This window comes from Corvus moneduloides, chromosome 4 (assembly GCF_009650955.1).
Source record: "Corvus moneduloides isolate bCorMon1 chromosome 4, bCorMon1.pri, whole genome shotgun sequence".
In the NCBI taxonomy this organism is placed as follows: Eukaryota; Metazoa; Chordata; class Aves; order Passeriformes; family Corvidae; genus Corvus; species Corvus moneduloides.
The window spans coordinates 32,630,876-32,649,635 of NC_045479.1; the positions used below are offsets into that span (position 1 = coordinate 32,630,876).

Genomic DNA, 18,760 nt, shown 5'->3' on the forward strand with positions numbered 1-18,760 from the left:
ACTACAACTGCCTCTCAGCATAACCCCCTGGGTTACAAGGTCCACAGTTTGGATGCCATTGCATAGTCCAACCCCACTGCTCATACCAGGGTCAGCTTGAGCAGGTTCTTCATGGCTTCAAACAACAGTTTTCCAATATCTCCAAGGAGAGACACCACAGGTTCTCTCAGTAATCTGGTCATGTTTGACCACTCTCACAGTTAAGTCGCTTCTCACACTTACATGGAATTCAGTTCGTGTCCAATGGTTCTTGTCCTGCCACTGGGTGCTACTGAGGAGAGTATGACTCTGTTGTACACCCTCCCATCAAGTGTTCATACCCTACTACTTGGAATGCCTGCTTTTGGGCTGGTGCCAATTTATATAGAAGGAAGAATGATAATCCTTTTAGCGGTTCTTGCTGCAGAGCTATACTTTAACCTGGAAGACCTGTTGTTTTTGAGAAAATCTAGAAGAAATAACAACTAGAAAAACCTAGGATATTTTTTCTCCTGGGAAGTTTGAGAGGAAAATTTTTCATTTCATTTGGACCAAAATCGAATAATTAAAAACAAAGAACTTAATACCTGCAGGTGGCTCATAATCTTTACTCGTGCTCTATCTGCACTGCCTAGACCAATCATATTTATCCATCTTCCCCCCTTTGATGCATAATTCTGCCTGCAACTTTATTAGACTAGTTAACTATATAATTTAAGCACAGCTGAAAATTGTACAAGCATTTCAAATAAAATTGTTTGTTTGGGGAAATTTATTGGTAAAATGAACTCATGCACTGAATGGAAAATGTGGAATGAGATTTGTGAATGGAATAAGTACAGGAGACAACTGAGTTGGTTTTATAACTGCTAGTTCTGGGGTTTTTTCCTGATCAGTAGTACTGCAATCTCTACCATTTTGTTTCTAATACATTCATTCATTAATTTTGGTGTGTTGCTTAAGACCAAGATAAGATTTATAGCTGTATTTGCAAAGCGGCTATGCTAATTCAGAGCTTAGCCACATTCTGTATTTGAATGCTGATCAGCATGATGTTATATTTTACTGCTCTCCTTTCCATTGAATTTTATTGGATATCATTGAAAGTCATAGATATAATATGCTCAACTCCCAAAACTATTGTGAACTCCTAGCATTTAGGAGGTTTTGATTTGGCACTGAAAGCATGTGTGTTTATAGAATAGAATTTATAATAGAACACATTTATTTACATATTTAAATGAATATTTATCAGGGTTTTTTTTTCAAACTTGGAATATGTTCACTGGAATAACTTTGGGTCAGTATTAATAACTGTACCATATGTCTCTGTATTTCCGAACCAGGTGGCTGGCAATCATGTCTCCAGATGAGCAGTGGTTCAGTGACAGCAACAAAAAGCCCTCTTCCATGCACACATTGCCATGAACAATCCCTGCTTTCTTTTTTAACATTTTGTTTATTTCTGAATACTGTTTTAGTATCAAACATTCTGTTGTTTGATGATAATTCAGTACTGGATAACTAGAATTTCTTTCATATGTGATTGAAAGACAAATGTTGCTAAATGAAGAACATCAGTATTAGCATTAGCTTCTCTGGCGTGTTGGTTAAGTTACTAGTACTGTACATCTCTTGCTCGACTACTTGGCCTAGTAGGTGCTGTATCAAGCATTCTCTAAATTTATATGTTTTTTCTATAGTCAGAATAAACAAATTTCTGTAAACCCTACTATTTCCTACCTATTTTGTAGGAATAAAACTTTTTCACATCAATTGATCGGAGTCTGTACTTCACACATATGATTTTTTTTCATTCCAACTTTTCTTTTCTTAGACTCCTAGAAATTATTACAGCCATTAGATAGAGTTGGTCTAATATTTTCGAAGACTTTTCTTCAATGTAATCTCTGACTTTATATGTACTAATACTTCCCTGAAATATTCAGCTACAAAGAAGTGGTAAAGCAGTTTTCAGGGTTTTTTAGTTTGTTTATTGGCTATAACTTTCCAGTTACTTCAAGATATTACTGTGCGCAATTTTTTTTGCATATCTAATAAATATTGTGTATAATGTGAATTTTTAATGCATATGTTTTCCTATGTGTCTTAAAAAAAAAAAAAAAAAAAGCCTAAGTTCTTTCATTGGAAGATTCATACTCAAAGTATATGGAGTTGTTTATTTCCATCAAACTTTGAGAAGTCCAAGTGACACACAAACACTTTACCTAAGGTGGTCTCTTACTTTTTTTTTGTACAGAGAGAGAGAGAGATTTTTAAGAACATGGAGAGTTTTTGTTTTAATACAACTTCATCCAGAAAAAATCATAGTTTTGTTTCGCTCATAAATCTTGAACTTAAATATAATCTGTTGTTTCAGAGGGGAATTTTTTCTTTTATGGATAAACCTGAATTTGTACAGGTACAGGTATAGGCTATTTTTTTGAGAGACTCCCATACTGTTGGTGTTTTGACTTTGTCTTCACTTTGACCAGTTTCCTTTTTTTTTCTGTACTTTACCTAAAAAAGACAAAACCCCAATGCTGCAATTGGCTTACTAATACAACATTGTGTTTATCATATTACCTGGTGATCTTTGTCTGTGCTGTATACTTTGGCAAGAAATGTGTAGTGACTTATATTATTTGATCTTCTCACATAAGCCCATGTCTATTATTTCCAAGGATATTTTCTACATGAAATATGATGTTCAGAACTAACTGGTGAGTGACTGCTGGACAAATCTGACCTGTTCTGTTGAGACAAAAATAGCAAGGTGCTATTCAAAAAAATGTTAGCTGAGCAGGTCAGGAGGAATATAACTTTTATATAATATAACTTATATAACTTTTGTCACAGAAGAAATAAAAGTCTGAAGTTCTTTGTCTCTTCCACAAGTTCAGGAAGCTCTATGTCAGAGAAAGTCTCAGGGATTTTATGCATGTTTAAACATGAAACAACCAACTGAAACAAACAAACAAATTATGCACACATACTCTTAGTGTGTTGCAGTAATAAGTGCTTGCCTTTTATACATCATCTTCATAATCAGTTATTTTGCCCTGTCTTCTACGAATCTGTTCCTATATCGAGTAAGTAACTTTATATATTCCCCACAATCTGCAAAAGAGTATAAGAAAGGGCTAAGCACAGGCATACTTAGACAGTAATGGTTCTTGCTAATTCATCAAGGTATTCAGCAGTGTTTGCTATATCTCTTCTATGAGACAGAATATCAAATACACAGGCTGAGCGAGGGACATAAAGGACTGAAAGCTAACATGTCATCTATGTGTCTTTATTACATATATAGTGAGATTTCTGAGAGTGCTCCTGTCTATTATGTGCATTGTATCAATAGTTAGCTCCAACAGGGAATAAGAGCTTCAAGTTCTCCACCAAAATTCTTCCTCTTGCCTCCTAAGACAACTTGTGAGAAACCCAAATTCAGAATACCTGAGAAACTCTGAATTGATGCATTCTCTCTTACTCATCTTTTACAAGCTTTGAGACATTTTTCCTAAAGGTTTTTCTTGTTAAGCATAACAAAAATCTTAACTAGGCTTTAAATGCCAACCTAGAGCACTCTGTCACAGAGAGTAGGACAGATTGATTTTAGTATGAAGGCATTCAATACATTTTGTTATATCACTTATCTTTATTTAGTTTCTCTTTATTTTAGATTTTTTTTTATTGTTTGAACGATAAATTTTCATGTATATAAGCACAATATAAAGGAATATTTCCTCTAAAACTTCTATTTACAGAAATAGTTTTGATATACATTTAGAAGTACACTTTTAAAACTGTTAAAAATACAAGTTCATCAGCATAAAGAGTTCCCAAAAGGAAAACTAAAACTAGATGTATCCTATCACTGGGGGTAGCAGGCTCAGCTATAATATTTCAGCTAAATATTTTTTCTGAATTTTCTGATAGAAAATAAATCCTTTTCTGCCTGAATTGCCTGTCATCTTATGGAATGAATTTTTTATGCATTATCCCCCCATTTCTTAACAAATTTTTCAAATCCTGCAATTTAGAAAACATTTATTATAGAGAAAGAGGTGGTGCTTCCTGGCTTCTGTATGGCAGTATTTATAGTATGCTTGCATGACATATTTAACTTAAGTAACCTTGTTTTACTGGAAAGGCAACTACTAATAGATGAGAAGTGATTAAGGACAGCTTAGTTCATAACTTTCTGTGATTACTTTGTGATTCCATGATCCAAGTCCTTCCTGGTAATACAGCAGGAATATTTTTTGTCCACAAAACCCATCACAACTTTCATTTCTATTTTTGAAACCCAAACTAAAATTTGGCACATTGCCAAGAAAAAAACTAGAATGTTTTTGAATGTTTCCTCCAACCAACCATTCATAATTTAGAATCCTAATTTTATAATTCTAAATGGACTGTATGCAAGTGGTTTTCCACTAGACTGCTGAAACACTTCATCACACAAACAAAAACCAAAAAATAATATACAGCTATTGTTCTTCGCTATCCTAGTTTGAAAAAAGGCTCATTGAAATTTTGCCTTGCACTTTTGCATATGGAAATGTCACTGCTCCACTGAGACTATGAGACTATGTGTATGAATTCTCCCAGAACAGTCACCACACGTAAGGAATGTGAATTCTCTGGTTCTGTCCCTAGAATATCCATTTACTCTCTGAAAAGTTTTTCTCCTCATGAATTACAGTGTGTGGACCAACCCATGATAGCACCAGGTAAGATATATTATCCTGAAAAAGTTTAGCTATTTTGTACACAATAGGATGATTTTGTAATGTGAACCACTGTGTAAAAAGAAAGAGGAAGAAAAGGTATTCTGAAAGATTTACACAGATTTCTTTTTTCTCTGCAGATTCTTTCAAGTGAAGCAGCTGTAGCTTGGATTTTACTGTGTGACCTTGACACTTAGTGTCAAGCCCTTCAGATAGCTGCTAGATTTGGCAAGGTTAAAAGGTAAGTGAAATATTTAATGTTAAAGCAAATCACTAAGAAAACAGAAACCCCTGTATTTAGTAGGCATTGTTATTATGTATAAAAATGACTGACATCCATAGTGTGAAGTGCTCTTTGCAATCTGTTTCAAATTTTATTGCTTTGTTTAATTTTCTCATGGTAGTTTCTAAGATATAAGTTAAAAATTAAACACCTACATGAAGGAAATAGGAAAATGGAATTGTAAATGAATTGTCTTCTATATAACTTGGTATCATTAAAACAAGAATTCAATTTTTCAAATCTAGGCGTAACAAGAAGGCAAATGAAAAAGGGTATAAAGACCGTGATGTACACATTAGACAAATGTAATTATTTTTTGATTTTTTTTATTAGTGGATTTTAGTTGGGATTTTTTTTGTAAAGCAGAAAACAAAGAACTGGCCAACCTTAACTGAAATAATCAAATGAAAAGGAGAGAGTTTATTTAGCAGAGGGTAAACAAGTATGTCTTGTCAAAACTTGGTCCTTTACATGATGCTGACTGCCTTTTATGAAATAAGCCTCAGTAAAACCAGTGTCATCAAGTATATCTATTTTACTACTCTTCTAGACAGATTAGAGAAAGCATATCTATTTAATCAGTCCTTTATATTAAACATAATATGTAAAATGCTCACTTAAAACTTTAATTTAAATCAAGGGTAATTAAATGAATGCTATATAAATCAGCATTTCTTTTATCTCTAAGAGAGACATTTTTCATCCTTTACATATTTGTGGGTCAGATATTGCCTGAAGGAGAAAGAAAGTTATGAATAATTTAAGAATCACCATTTTTACTTCTGATGAGAGCAGTAAGAAACACTTTCAGGGCTAGTTACTTGCAGCATATTTCAGGGAGTACTGTTTATTAAAAGAAGGCTTTTCTCTTGTATTGGAGTCCCCAGTACAAGAAAGACACGGACCTTTCAGAGAGGGTGCAGAGGAGGGACTCAAAAATAATCAGAGGACAGGAACACCTGTGAAGACAGGCTAAGAGAGTTGCAGTTGTTCAATCAGGAGAAGAAAAACCTTAAGACCTCATCACAGATTTTCAATATATAAAGGGAGAGTTAGAAAACATGGAGAAAGGCTTTTAACCAATTCCTGCACTGATAGGACAAGGGGCAAGGAGTTTTCATTGAAAGAGTCGAGGTTTATGTCGGCGATTGAATCACGGACCCAGATGGGCAGGGAATCTGAATTGTTTATTCAAAGGAATGAGCTGGTTTTATACACTTTTCCAAGGCACAGCATTTCCTTATGTGGCAATCTTCATTATGTGACCTAACCCATATTGCCTCATCAGCAACACACTTCCTCAGTGTCCTTCTATGGGGTGATCACTCGCTGTTCACTGTCTGTCAGGTCCCAGCAGGCTCCTCTCCGTAGGGGTCTGTCTGCTGTGTGACACCTCCTCTCCCCAGGGCCCGGTGGAGACAAGCCCCTGTGTGCTGCCATGTGCTCCTTTGTGCTGCCATGTGCCTCTGCAGGCAGGTTTTACAGCTCACAACCCAATTCTATCTTATAATTCCCCATAGTTTAGATTGGGCACGCTGAATTTTTTATTTTATAACAAGGGTAATGGTACACTGAAGCAGGTTGCTCAGAGAAGTTGTAGATGCCCTATCCCTGGAAGTGTCCAATGTCAAGTTGGAGGAAGCTTTAAGCAATGTGGTCTAATGAAAGATTTCTCTGCCCATTGCAGGTGGGTTGACTAGAAGGTCACTTAAGGTCCCTTCCAACACAAACCATTCTATAATTCTATTGTGTGTCTGGAAATAGAGTTTATACTTGGAACTTCAGGGAATATGACTGAACAAGTTTTTGTCCAAGTCTCATAAGCAGAGTAAAAATCAACATCATGAAATACTAAAACCTAGAATAATAAGAGTACTAATTGTGCATTAATATTATTGTCAAGAAATGGATAGAAGGGAAAAGTCTCTAGAGAAAAAAATTACCCCTACTGTATGAAACTATTAGGAAATTGTAATGACAGATCTAATATGATGATGTTAGTTTTTCCATCCAGATTACTGTGAATTAATTATTGCACTATACCTTTATATCTTTTTGAAGCACATGTTAAAAACTCTGGTCAAAACTGAACGCAGAAGCTAGTAAGACTTTTACGTCATTATGTACATTTGTGGTCCAGAAAAATGGAAAAAGTTAAGATGTGAAAAATAATTTATTGAATTAAGAAAAAGTAAGGATCACTTAGGAAACAAGCATACATTTTGGGTTAATAGGTAGTGCCTGTGGCCACCAATCCAGGTAAATTTTTAATGAGGTGATGGAGACAGGTTTCTGCTCTGTATTACTTTTCCAAAACATTTCCTTTCTATTATTAGTAGCTCATTCTTCAGATAACATTGTTAGAAAATACATTCTTAATAGTGTTTAATTTTTTTTCTTCAATACTTGAATTAAATAAGTCACTTTTAGCAATCTGCTGACATGCAGTTTTTTCTAGTTCATTGAATTTCACTTACATTTGACTTATATTTTTAATGAATAAAAATAGTGTTTATAATTCAACAGAGAAAATAATTTTCTTTAAATAATTGTCAGTGTAAGAATATTTTAGCAATACCTGTTTGGTACTTATTTGTCAGGAACATAAGCCATACTTATTCAGGTGATGAATTTTGCAGTTCAGTCCTTGTGCCTGACAAAACTAATTCCAATTTATGCTCCCTCTGGTCATAAGAAGAAACATGACAAGCCTTTATTCTCTGTACCTTCAAATCATACAGTGTTCCTAGTGTCTGACTATACATGATCTGCTTTATCTAGCTGATTGCATTGCACTGCATTTTGCAGAAAATAAAGTGATGTTTCTAATGTAACCATAAATTCATCTTTTTTTGTTGAGCTCAGGAGCTAAATCCTTAACAAAGAGGATTTGACATATGAAATCACTTTCTGGTTTCTATTTTGATGGGCTTATATATAGTTGCTAATAAAATCATTAACACCTATATCCATGTAATATTGTATACACAAGAGAGGAAGATGTAGTAAAAATGTGCAACTTATTTTACTTGATTGACTATAAACTCTCTGATGCATTTCAGGTGGTGAAAACAGTGTTTCTTGATGTATTTCAGGAATAAATCTTTTATGTCTGATTAAAATGTAGATGAGCATCATAAACTATTGTAATTTGTAAGGGTTGATCTCCTGATGCAATCTTCTTCCATCTGCTTCAGGTGTAGAGTTTACAGAGAATTTGCTACAATTACTGACTGCAATTCAGGTGCAGATGAAATCCCCAACCTACAACTCCCTATACAAATGAAAACTCCTTTATAATACTATTGATAATATCTGCTATTTCAAAAAATTCTGCAACTTTATGATAAAATCATTTTTAGCGATGAGAAATTATGGAAGTGCTATGGAAAATTTGCATGAGAACACATGGAAAATCTGAATGAGTCTGAGGTCATGAGCTAATCTCATATTTCAAATCTTAAAGTACTAGTAATGCTAATTTGGTAATTTTTAGTTCTTAAGTTGTTTACTTAATACATAAGGAGACATATAACAAGCCAGAATTCAGTTTAATTGTCCTAAAGACATTTATTTCTGTGTTTTGCAGATCAACTTTAGATTTTATTGACTGTTTACTACGGTCTTTTATTATAGAATTGCATTACAAGACTAGTTTAGGGAAGGGAAATTATCCCAAAATCTCTTATCTCTGAACATGGTTCTTTGGCTGTAAGAACCTAAGAGTAATTTGTAGAGCCTTCATCACATTAAAACAACTAATAAATGTGAACTTTACCACACCTACACTTACAAATTAGTAGAGGGACACAAATTTCTTGGAGTAATGGTCACTAGACAAGAGAGACTAGGAAGTGAAGAATTATATTCGTCAAATGTGTCAAAGAGAAAGGGAAATGTTGCCCAAAAGGTAATTTTCCATTTAACAGATGTTATATAAATAGAGCACATTGTTACTTTTAAAATATTTTATTTTTTCGTATTTGGTAGGAAGAATAACAAACCTGCGCTTTCAGTAAAATATTGTACACAGCTTCTGCAAAACAAATAGTCTTCTTTGAAAGTTGGCAAGGAATGCAGGTATCAGCAATGATTTGACATTGAGAAATTAAACGGAGTTATTTAGTGGCAGGAAACTGCATTCAATGAGCAGAGAAAAATATATACAACACTTAGCTTGCAAAGAACAGTAATACTCTCTAAAAAGGTTGCCTGTCAACGGGAGCATTCTTTATAACTTTTTTTAATGGAAAAGAATAATTGAATAGTCAATTCACTCTCAGTTGATTTTTTGATAGGCTGGGTGTAATCATATGGTAATTTTTTTAAAAAGTGTTATTTTTAAAGGATATCTGTATAAGTCCAAATCTGCAAGATTTTTTTTCTATATGATACCTGGAATTTTATGACCATGCTTATGTCCTGAGCAAGAACTCTGCTTGCTAGAGTACTACACCCTTGAACACTAGAATGGCATCTCTTAGACTGATGAAACTGAAGAGAGAAGTAACATAGAAGAACCGACAGTAGATAAAGACAGTAACAGAAACATTCTTAAGGGTGAAAGAAATTAAAGAGTAAGTGATCATAAAAATTTGGGGTTTAGAGTGTATTTCTTAGTGGGTATGTGTACTTTTATTGCAGATAGTACCTAAAAGTGAATCTCTCCAAGAGCAGAGAACAGCAACTATGTAGAAGAAAAAAATAAAGATCTTGAAAGTAGATTGTGATTTATTTTTCGCCTTCAAAACTGCAGAGAATAGCATAGCTCTATTAATTTCTATGACTGTGTAGAAAGAACCTGACCTTCCTGGCCTTTAACTCTTACACGAGTGAAAATTGGCAGTGGTTGTTCAATTAGGTTGATGGCTGATACTGTGATGGAAGTTGCAAAGAAAGGGTGAAATGTAATGGGTAAATTGTAAGTGAATAATTTCTGATATATTAGAAAGGCTTTAACCTAAATCAGGCTAAGTTTACCAAATTCTGAATATAGCAAAATAACTGCCAGCATAATTGTCTAATAGCAATTTTTTCAGCTTGCTAGTCTGAGCAAGAAATAGTCTCCCTTCAGTTTGCATCTTCATAACTGTCATAAACTTGGTTTCCTGCTCTGGTTTTTAATATCTTTGTCGCTTTTTATTTTTAATATTCTGTGGCTCTTACTGTTGGCGGTATGCTCTCAGATTCTATAAAACAGACTGGAATTCTGGGGAATTTTCTGTTTCCTAATTCATTGTGTGGAACTGTAAAAAAAAGGAAGAAATGAAGAAGTTTAAGCTCCTCTTAGAAAAGAGATGACTTGTAATCATAAGGTGCTTTTTGCCTACTGAGGAGATGACAGCTTTCCTGGTGGTGCATTGGAGAGGTTTCATAATATGCAAGAATAAAACATTCTTTTTTCTTTCTTAACAAAGAAATTTTCCCTTGAAAAGGATAAAACATTTTTTAAAGTTCTTGGGTTTTTTTTCTATTCTCTTTATCAGTACCAACAGTTGCAGATTAAATACCTCTAAAAGCAACAACATACTAATTCTTTTAAAATGCTTATTTTTTCCTCCCTTGATGTCATATACAATTTCCATTAATATTAAGTATAAAATCAAGCTATGCATATATATATATACACATATATATATATATATACATAGAGAGAGGGAGAGAGAGGTGTATATATATATACATACATATATATATGAAAGACCCCAAAAAAATACCCGATTGAATAGTGGTGATATAGCTGAGCAAATCTAACTGACTGGATATACCAGTCCCTTTTCCATGCTTCCTTTTCTATTCTCAGCTGAATATTACTTCTAGCTCTACTGCTCCATAATGTGCTCATCTGATCCCTTCACAAATTAATTCTGCCTAGTAAGGCTAGATCGTACCATAGAGGGAAAAAGAAATAAAAGATTTCTTGCATATTCAGATCTCAGAGGGGTCACTCTAATGACAGAATTTAGGAGGCAACACTGTGTGGCAGCAGGGGAGGACAAGGAATGGGAAAGATAGGAGAATTGCTCCTTTTGCAACAATCATTAGTACGAAACATATTTAACACTGGAATGCACCACCAATTTGTTTTTCAGGAGAGGGTTTGTTTGGGTATTTTTGGTTGGTTCATTGGTTGGCTGGTTTTCATTTGTTTTTTGTTGGTTTTTTTGTTGATTTTTTTCTGAACTGCTTGTCAAAATTTTTTTTTTTTTAATGTTAGATTAAGCAGCCTTCAGCTTTTCTGAAATTCCAACCATTCTAATATACTACGAACAGCCTACATTTGCACGGTTTTATATCATGAATATTGTTTAAGTCAGGATTGTTTTTACAAAAAAAAAAAAAATCATTTTTTTCCTAGTCATTAGTACGCCTCTTCATGCGCTATGGAAATGTGCTACTGGTTCACAATAGCAAATAATATACTTACTAAGTCACTAGATATACATATTGCTAGAATTTCCTGCCTCAGACAATACTATACTACTGTTCTGTCATGTTGAATGCTTACTGAAAATCTAAAAAAATTGATTTTATAATCAGTTGTTACTTCTTTCAGTTGCCTTCATGATCATTTCTATTATATCAAGATATATCAGTAAAAACTGAATCTGGGAAGTGGAAGGGATATTAATTGTGAAATATACTGTGAAAGTAAATAAGAAATTCAGATGTCAACATGTCTGTAGTTGTATATTTCTCTGATCATTGAAAAAAAAGATCACCAACACACCATCATCATTATCATCCCTTGTCCAAAATTATTTCAAAGTTCTTGAAGGGTTGGCACTGGGGGAGTTCTCATTACTATTTTAATTGAAATAGAAATTACTCGTTCAATAGCAATACTTATGTAGTAAAGTGTTACTATTTCAAATTCTGTAATTTATCTGATCTTTAAAATGTATTATGTTTATATTATGCTTCTGCATTTCAATTTGCCAAAGTTCTTCCTCGGTTATTCTAATTTCTGAAAACTATTTATGCTTAGCTGTGAAAAGGACAAAAAGATTTTATGCAAAAAAGTAGACCATTAAAATCTGCATACATTTTCAATAGTTGCTAAAACTGAATCCCACTTAAGTAGTGAATTTTAATTAATAAATTATAATTTAGCAATGTTATAGCACTAGATAGAACTCCAGCAGAAAGGCAGCATTCGGTTTTTCAGTGTTTTTATATTAATATATTCATAGGATTTTCAGTCTACTTTCCTTGCTGGGAGAAATTTTCTTTTGAAGTCATTGAAATGTCATCTGGTATTTAAAACAATAAGGCGTAGCAAAGTGACATGGGTCTTCCAAGTGACCTGACATCTGAAGTTGCAAAAATTTCATTTTGATTAAAGTATGGAAAAAACCCTGCAAATCAGGAAGAAATACAAAGAAACCCAACCAACCAAGCCAAAGCAAACCAAAAACCCACCAAAACAGGGCAAAAACATGTGTGAAATGTTGGCCTCCAAAAACCCACAATACTTCTACTCTGACCAAAGTCTAAAAACTGGCTGGCCTTGGTGCATTGTGCATTGTGATTGACAAGTTGTCTTAAAGGTAAAGGTGGCAATTTTCTGATATGTTGTGCTGGTTACTAACTAGTAACTGTTGAAGAGCTGGCTAGTACCCATCAACTGTACAGGAGAACATACCTTCAATAACTAATGAATCATTCTAAGATTACAAGAAGATTTTGTCTGCCAGCTTTTGTACTTCTCTGCAGCAGTTTTAAAGAGAAGACCTACTTTGAGTGGGTTTTTTTGAAATAAGAACAACCTCACATTGTCTCACAGAAACAGTAGGTGTCTCAAAAGATAGTTTGGGTGGTAATATAACAGTTTTCCCATCTAAGGCCAGTATTAGCTGTATATCTGGCAGGAATATCCCACTTCTAATCTGTTCTAAGGAACTGACTAGTAGTATGCTTCAATATCCTTGCTCTTGGTTTTGTTTGCTTATTTTGTGGCTTTTATTCATTTTCTGAATCCTTTTTAATCCAGCACATTGGTTTTTGTGCTATTAATCTCAGTTGCAGAGAAAGCTACCTTTCCTTCCTCACTGTCCTATAACGTGCTTGAAAACTATTTTATCTCCTCACAGTTTTTCTATTAAGAGGGTAAACCAGACCAGCTTTTCATGACATATTTGTAGGTGAAGGATTGATTTTCTTCCTACTACTTTTTTCTAACCTCTTTTAATTTAGTTTGTACTCCTTCTGACAGCAATTCTCAAAAACTAGGCTTAATGACGTAATGACTGTTCTTTCCAGTGATAACCAAAGTAAAATACTGGGTTTATGTGTCTTCCTGTCCCTCCTCCCATACAGCTCTATATCATCTTCAGAAATCACTGAAGACAAGTAATTTGACAGCCTGTATTTATACAGCTGATTATTTCTGCTTCAGATATGGAAGTCTACCGACATAATTTCTGTGTAAATGCATGTATTTCTAATAAAAAAACATTCTATTGTTCTGGAACTGTTCTGCAAATTTTTGAGGTAATTGTTATTTCTGGGCTTTTCCTAGAGCATGCTAGTTGACCTCCATTGTTTTGAGTTGGCTGGAAATAAGATATTTCTTATTACATTATACAAGTATTTTATTAAAATATTAACAGAGCTAGAACCACAACAAACTCTGCTTGACCCATCATCCACTTCAGGAGGGCTCCTACCAATGTGGGTTATGCCAGCAAACTCTACCCAACAACAACACCAGTAATAAGTCCAGAGAACTTGCCCCATCCCTGGAACTGTTCAAGGCCAGGTTAAATGAGGCTTTGAGCAACCAGGTCTAGTGGGTGGCATCTCTGCCCATGGCGGGGTGATTGGAACTAGATGAAAGTTCTGGTATTGGAACCGAGACCATTCTATGATTATATAAATATCCCTATGTTTAATTTAGTTACGCTGATTTTTTCTACCTCCTTCTTAGCAACGAGTTTTTTGTGAATGAGATTTGTCTTGTAGAATTAGACACCTGGAGCCTAGGGTGGAACAGTCTTCATGTGGCTGTTCAGAGAAGCAAGGACAATTATCTTGCTTGACTCTTAGGCTAGTCATAAAGTCTTAAAAACAAATGGTTAAGTTATGGTATACATTTAAAATGTGTTCAATCAATTTAGAATATAAATAAGCATGGCATTTACTAGTTCTCTATTGCTAATTACCAATGAGGTACAGAAATTTTGGTATGGGAAACTCAAATATTTGTTTGATTTCTTTTTTTTTTTTTTACTGTTATTTTTACATACCTAATTTAATCTTGCCCCATGGAAATTGGTAGGTTAATCCAGCTAATGAAGCTATTAATTGGTAAATCAGTTAATGGTTGTTAACCCAGTTAATTAGTGGTTTCTTCTTCTGAAATAATCTGACTTCTTAGTTATAAAACATACAAAAAACCCTCAAGGTTTTCCCTTGATGAATAGGATGATTTTGTAAAGAAAATAAATCAAATATTTGATGAAGGGAGAAATTATAATGTTTTCAGATATTGAATGAGAGGGGGGAAATTACTCATTTCTCAGTATAATGCCTTCCTCTAAAACTTCTTCTAATTTTTGAAGGAAAACTTTTTATTCCATTGTTTTAAGATGAAACAGTATTTACCGTTTCTGCTTACATGTAGTTGTGTATATTTGGGAAAAGAATAATGCTAGTATCAAATATGCTGAAGAAATCTGATTTTCAAAAAGCACTATATGAGACTTGTATAAGTGAAAACTCATTTTTAAATAATTTTTAAGAGTGAATTATAAATAGTTTGTCTTTCTGAAGCTGTAGGATAATACAAAAATATGGAATTATGACGACTAATCTTTTATTATTCAGCGAGTGTTAAGTAATGAACATTTTATGCTCCATTACCTTACAATTTAGAGCGCTTTTTCTTTCTTCTCCCATTTTCACATGAAAGAAGACCATTTACTAAGGCTTCAACTGCAGCCAGCTTTAACAGAGAACACAATTTAATATTTTAACAGACCGAATACAATGCTCTAAATTGAGTGATCACTTAAAAAAATGCCAAACTTTTAAACTTGTGTGAGCTTAGAAGCCAGCAAAAGGAAAATGGTTGGATCATACATTGAAAAGGAGAAGTTTATTTCAGATTCTTACACTTTCACAAATAAGGTCAACTCTAATTCAATGGCTATATGTTCATATAAGATCTACAAATAAGAGCAGTCAGTAGGAAAGAAAGGCTAAGTTTATAATGCTTTTGTAAAAAAGAGACTATTATAATTTTTACTAAAGAACTATAACTGTGTTCTAGACACAGAAGACACAGTTTCATAAATTTTTTTTTAATGTCATGAAAAGCAGGTTTAGTGATTTGAACAATTTTAAGTCTTTAATATGTATTTGTTCTGCAATATGAATTAATATTACATGCTTATTTAGTGGTCTGCCAAATAATATAAGAAAACTTTTGATAGCTTTTCTTTCTATTTTATGTTGAATGTTTAAAATTAATGCAGTTTAGATTTTGTGTAACATGCTCCAGGTGTGGTTGCATCACTGTTTAGTGGAGGGGAAAATTTATGCACTTCAGAGAGGCACCTCAACCTGTTGATTTCCCAGGGGCAGTCTGATTGGTCCTTTTTCTATAATGGTGAGTTGTGGGCACTTCCTTGCTTACATGCAAATGCTGCAGGTGACCCCTCTTTATCTCTATTTTGTTGATTTTTTGTTCCCTTTTATTCACATCATTTCAGACCCTCTGCTCATCAACACTGTGTACCTTTCCCACACAGGGCTGTTAGCAGCTGCCTCCCTCTCCCATCATCACTAGTTTAAAGTCCTCCTTACCTTAAAACATTAAATGGTCTCTAAATACTTTATCACAATATATTGAGTTGTAAGAAAAAATGGAAAACAGCCATCAAAACCAGGTGTGGGTCTGCAGGTTACTGAAATTTGTTACTGGGACTATTGGGGTGTTCTAGAGATGTTAGGTCATAGGCTCCTGCTGTAAATTGAAAACATATTCATAAAGACTTCCATTGCTTCCATGACTATTGATTTACCTTAAAGCATCATCTGTTGTCAAAGAAGATTTTAAAACTTGATGTAAAAAAATATAAAATTAAACTCAACCAATGCAAAAAAAAAGATGTATCATCTGCACAAATTCAGGATCTGTAAAAACTTTTCCATATAACAATATTTTATTATCTGTATATAACATATATATATCTCTTTCTCTTTTTTCCCCCCCACCTTTTCCTTCCCTAAAGATCTGATTTATTTCCAGATGTTATCCAAGTAGTGTAGAATAGTTCATTTAGAACCCAAGAATTTATATAGCACCTGAAAATATCTGAAATACTCTTTTTAGCACTTAAGTACAGATTTTTCAAGCTTGACAGCAGGGAATAAGCAGGACAAAATACTCAATTTGTGCTCATTAAAACTGGATTGTGTATGAAGAACAGTCACAAATAATTAAGAGAAGTCATCTAATTGAAGAAAAAAGTGACGTACAGATCAATGCATTTGTTCTTTAGCACAACATCTCAGCCTATATAAAATCAGAGGTTTGAGAAATCCAAGGACTTTAATACAATTATCTAAAAGATAAGATTATTGATTAGAGCTTTGCCAATTCAATTGTTTATAAGACTGTATTAAAAAAACTTTATCAAATTGAAAAATTACTTCTAAGCCAAAAAAACCCCAGTGTAATAGGTTTCAATTCAGTCCTCTGCTTGAAGCTTCACATCTCCTTCAAAGCAGAAAAAGAGAGAATACTTTGACTTTTATATTAAGTACTAAAATTTCCCTTCCCAAACAATTAATTACCTTTGTTTGCTTGATATTTAAATAAAAGAAATAACTGTAAAATATTTTTGTCTTCTAGATTTTGGGTTTATCTACTATTCCTTGAAATTCTGTTTGACTGCCAAAACAGAAATACCAAAAATTTGCACAGCATGAATAAAACCTGTGAAGTTTCCAGGATTCTTTTTCCTTTACACAATCTAAATAATAGCATCACTCACTTAATAAACCCTTCTCATAGGCCACTCTCTTTTCCAATATATGTATGTAATTTTCTACAATTTAAACAAGTATATATGAAACGATAATATGCATGTTTTATATTCCTATAAAGCTTGTGTTTAATAAGACATGTTATATCAAGAGGTTTATAATTACTGTCATATTCTTTTATTCCCAACTACATATAGTTACGTATATATAATGAACATTGTATATATATAGTGAACAGCATGGGTTGCAGTTAATGGCAGGATGTGCACTTTTCACATGGGCACTGCATAATATTTTAAAATTAATTCACACAAATTTTCTCACATACTTTAGCTACACTTTAGTACATTTATTACTGTCTAAATTTTTTGTTCTGGGGCTAAGGGTTAATTTATAATAGGCTTAACACAGACATACATAATAACAATCTATTCCTATAAATGTAATTTTTTTGTACAAAATCTTTGTTTACAGTCTCTGTGAGGGTTAGTACATGACAGAAAGGGAAAATATTGTAAAAATATAGAGTTTCAACATCAAATATAATTGCCAGACTGAATGAAAGCCATTCAACCCACATTAACAACACACTTAGATATAAGAATGAGTTATTATAGTACCACAGGATGTTTACATAATTGCCAGATTTGCCAAGGATTTGCTCTACAGTTAAGACTGCAATGAGAAATCTTTCCTTGATACATTCATATTGTGTCTTTATTTCAGAGTATCTTGAAGTATAAATGCAACACCAACACAAACCCAAAAATATTGGTGCAGGCTTAGTAAAAAGGAACAGTGGTGTTATCACTGACTTCAGAATTACTTTTAAAATAAAATTAAAATGGAATTACCAACTTTTATCCATGTAACAGTAGAGGAATATAAAGTGAACACTAAAAGATCTTGCTAAAGAATAGAACAAAGACAGTTTCACAATGGAACCATGGCAAATTTTCATTCATATATATCGATGTACATGCTTAATTAGATATTTTTGATCAGAATTTGTTCAAGGATGTAATATTTGATTTTCTTTTCTTTTCTACCCACCCATATTAGAAAGAAAATATGTGCTTTTAAATTTGGATGTAGTCTAGTTAGGTAACTCATACAAATGGAATAATGAGAGCAACAAAAATATGATTCAAGATATATTTTCTTCTGTGCATCAAAACTCATTCTAGATCAATTGGAAGGCTATGACTACAGCAGATTGTACAAATTAAATGTTTAATTAAGAACTCCAAATAATACCAGAATTAGTCACAAGATACTGATATTGTTCCTATTCACTTATCAAAAGGCAGAAATGGTATGGCAAAGATGTAGACACAACACCACCCCAAGTGACACCACTGTGACTTACCTTTTCCAACTTAATGAAAATTTGAAAGAGAAAATATAATTGGTAATGTAATTTCTTAAAATAGAGGTTGTCTACCATCCAGTTGTTTTTCCAGCTTAAATCCTGCATTCAGTCATGATCAAGGTCCCTGGGCTTTCAGGAGCGCTTACTGAAGGACAGTAAAAGTCCCTACGGCTTTCCATCTGGAACGTGGAAACTGTGTATGGATATTAAATCTTTCCCCACAGAGAGAGTTTGTCAGATCACAAAGTCTAGAGCTATTTGCAAGATGAGGCACCATTTCAATGCATAAATATTAGGACTCGTTGATAAACATGGGGAATTGTATAAATTCTTAATTTTGTATACAGCATTTGAGCAAGGTAAGCCATGAACACATTTGCAAACAGTATATTTGATTAT

At 33.5% G+C, this 18,760-nt stretch overlaps 1 protein-coding gene across 5 annotated transcripts in view; it reads left to right on the top strand.

Annotated features, from left to right (window-relative positions):
- MGAT4C (MGAT4 family member C) overlaps positions 1 to 18,760 on the top strand; it is a 339,257-nt gene that overhangs the window by 75,170 nt on the left and 245,327 nt on the right. For all 5 annotated transcript variants that reach the window (XM_032107337.1, XM_032107343.1, XM_032107338.1 and 2 more), the window contains exon 2: positions 4,853 to 4,953. The gene's annotated coding sequence lies outside the window, so the exon portion shown is untranslated. The remainder of the gene's footprint in view (positions 1 to 4,852; positions 4,954 to 18,760) is intronic.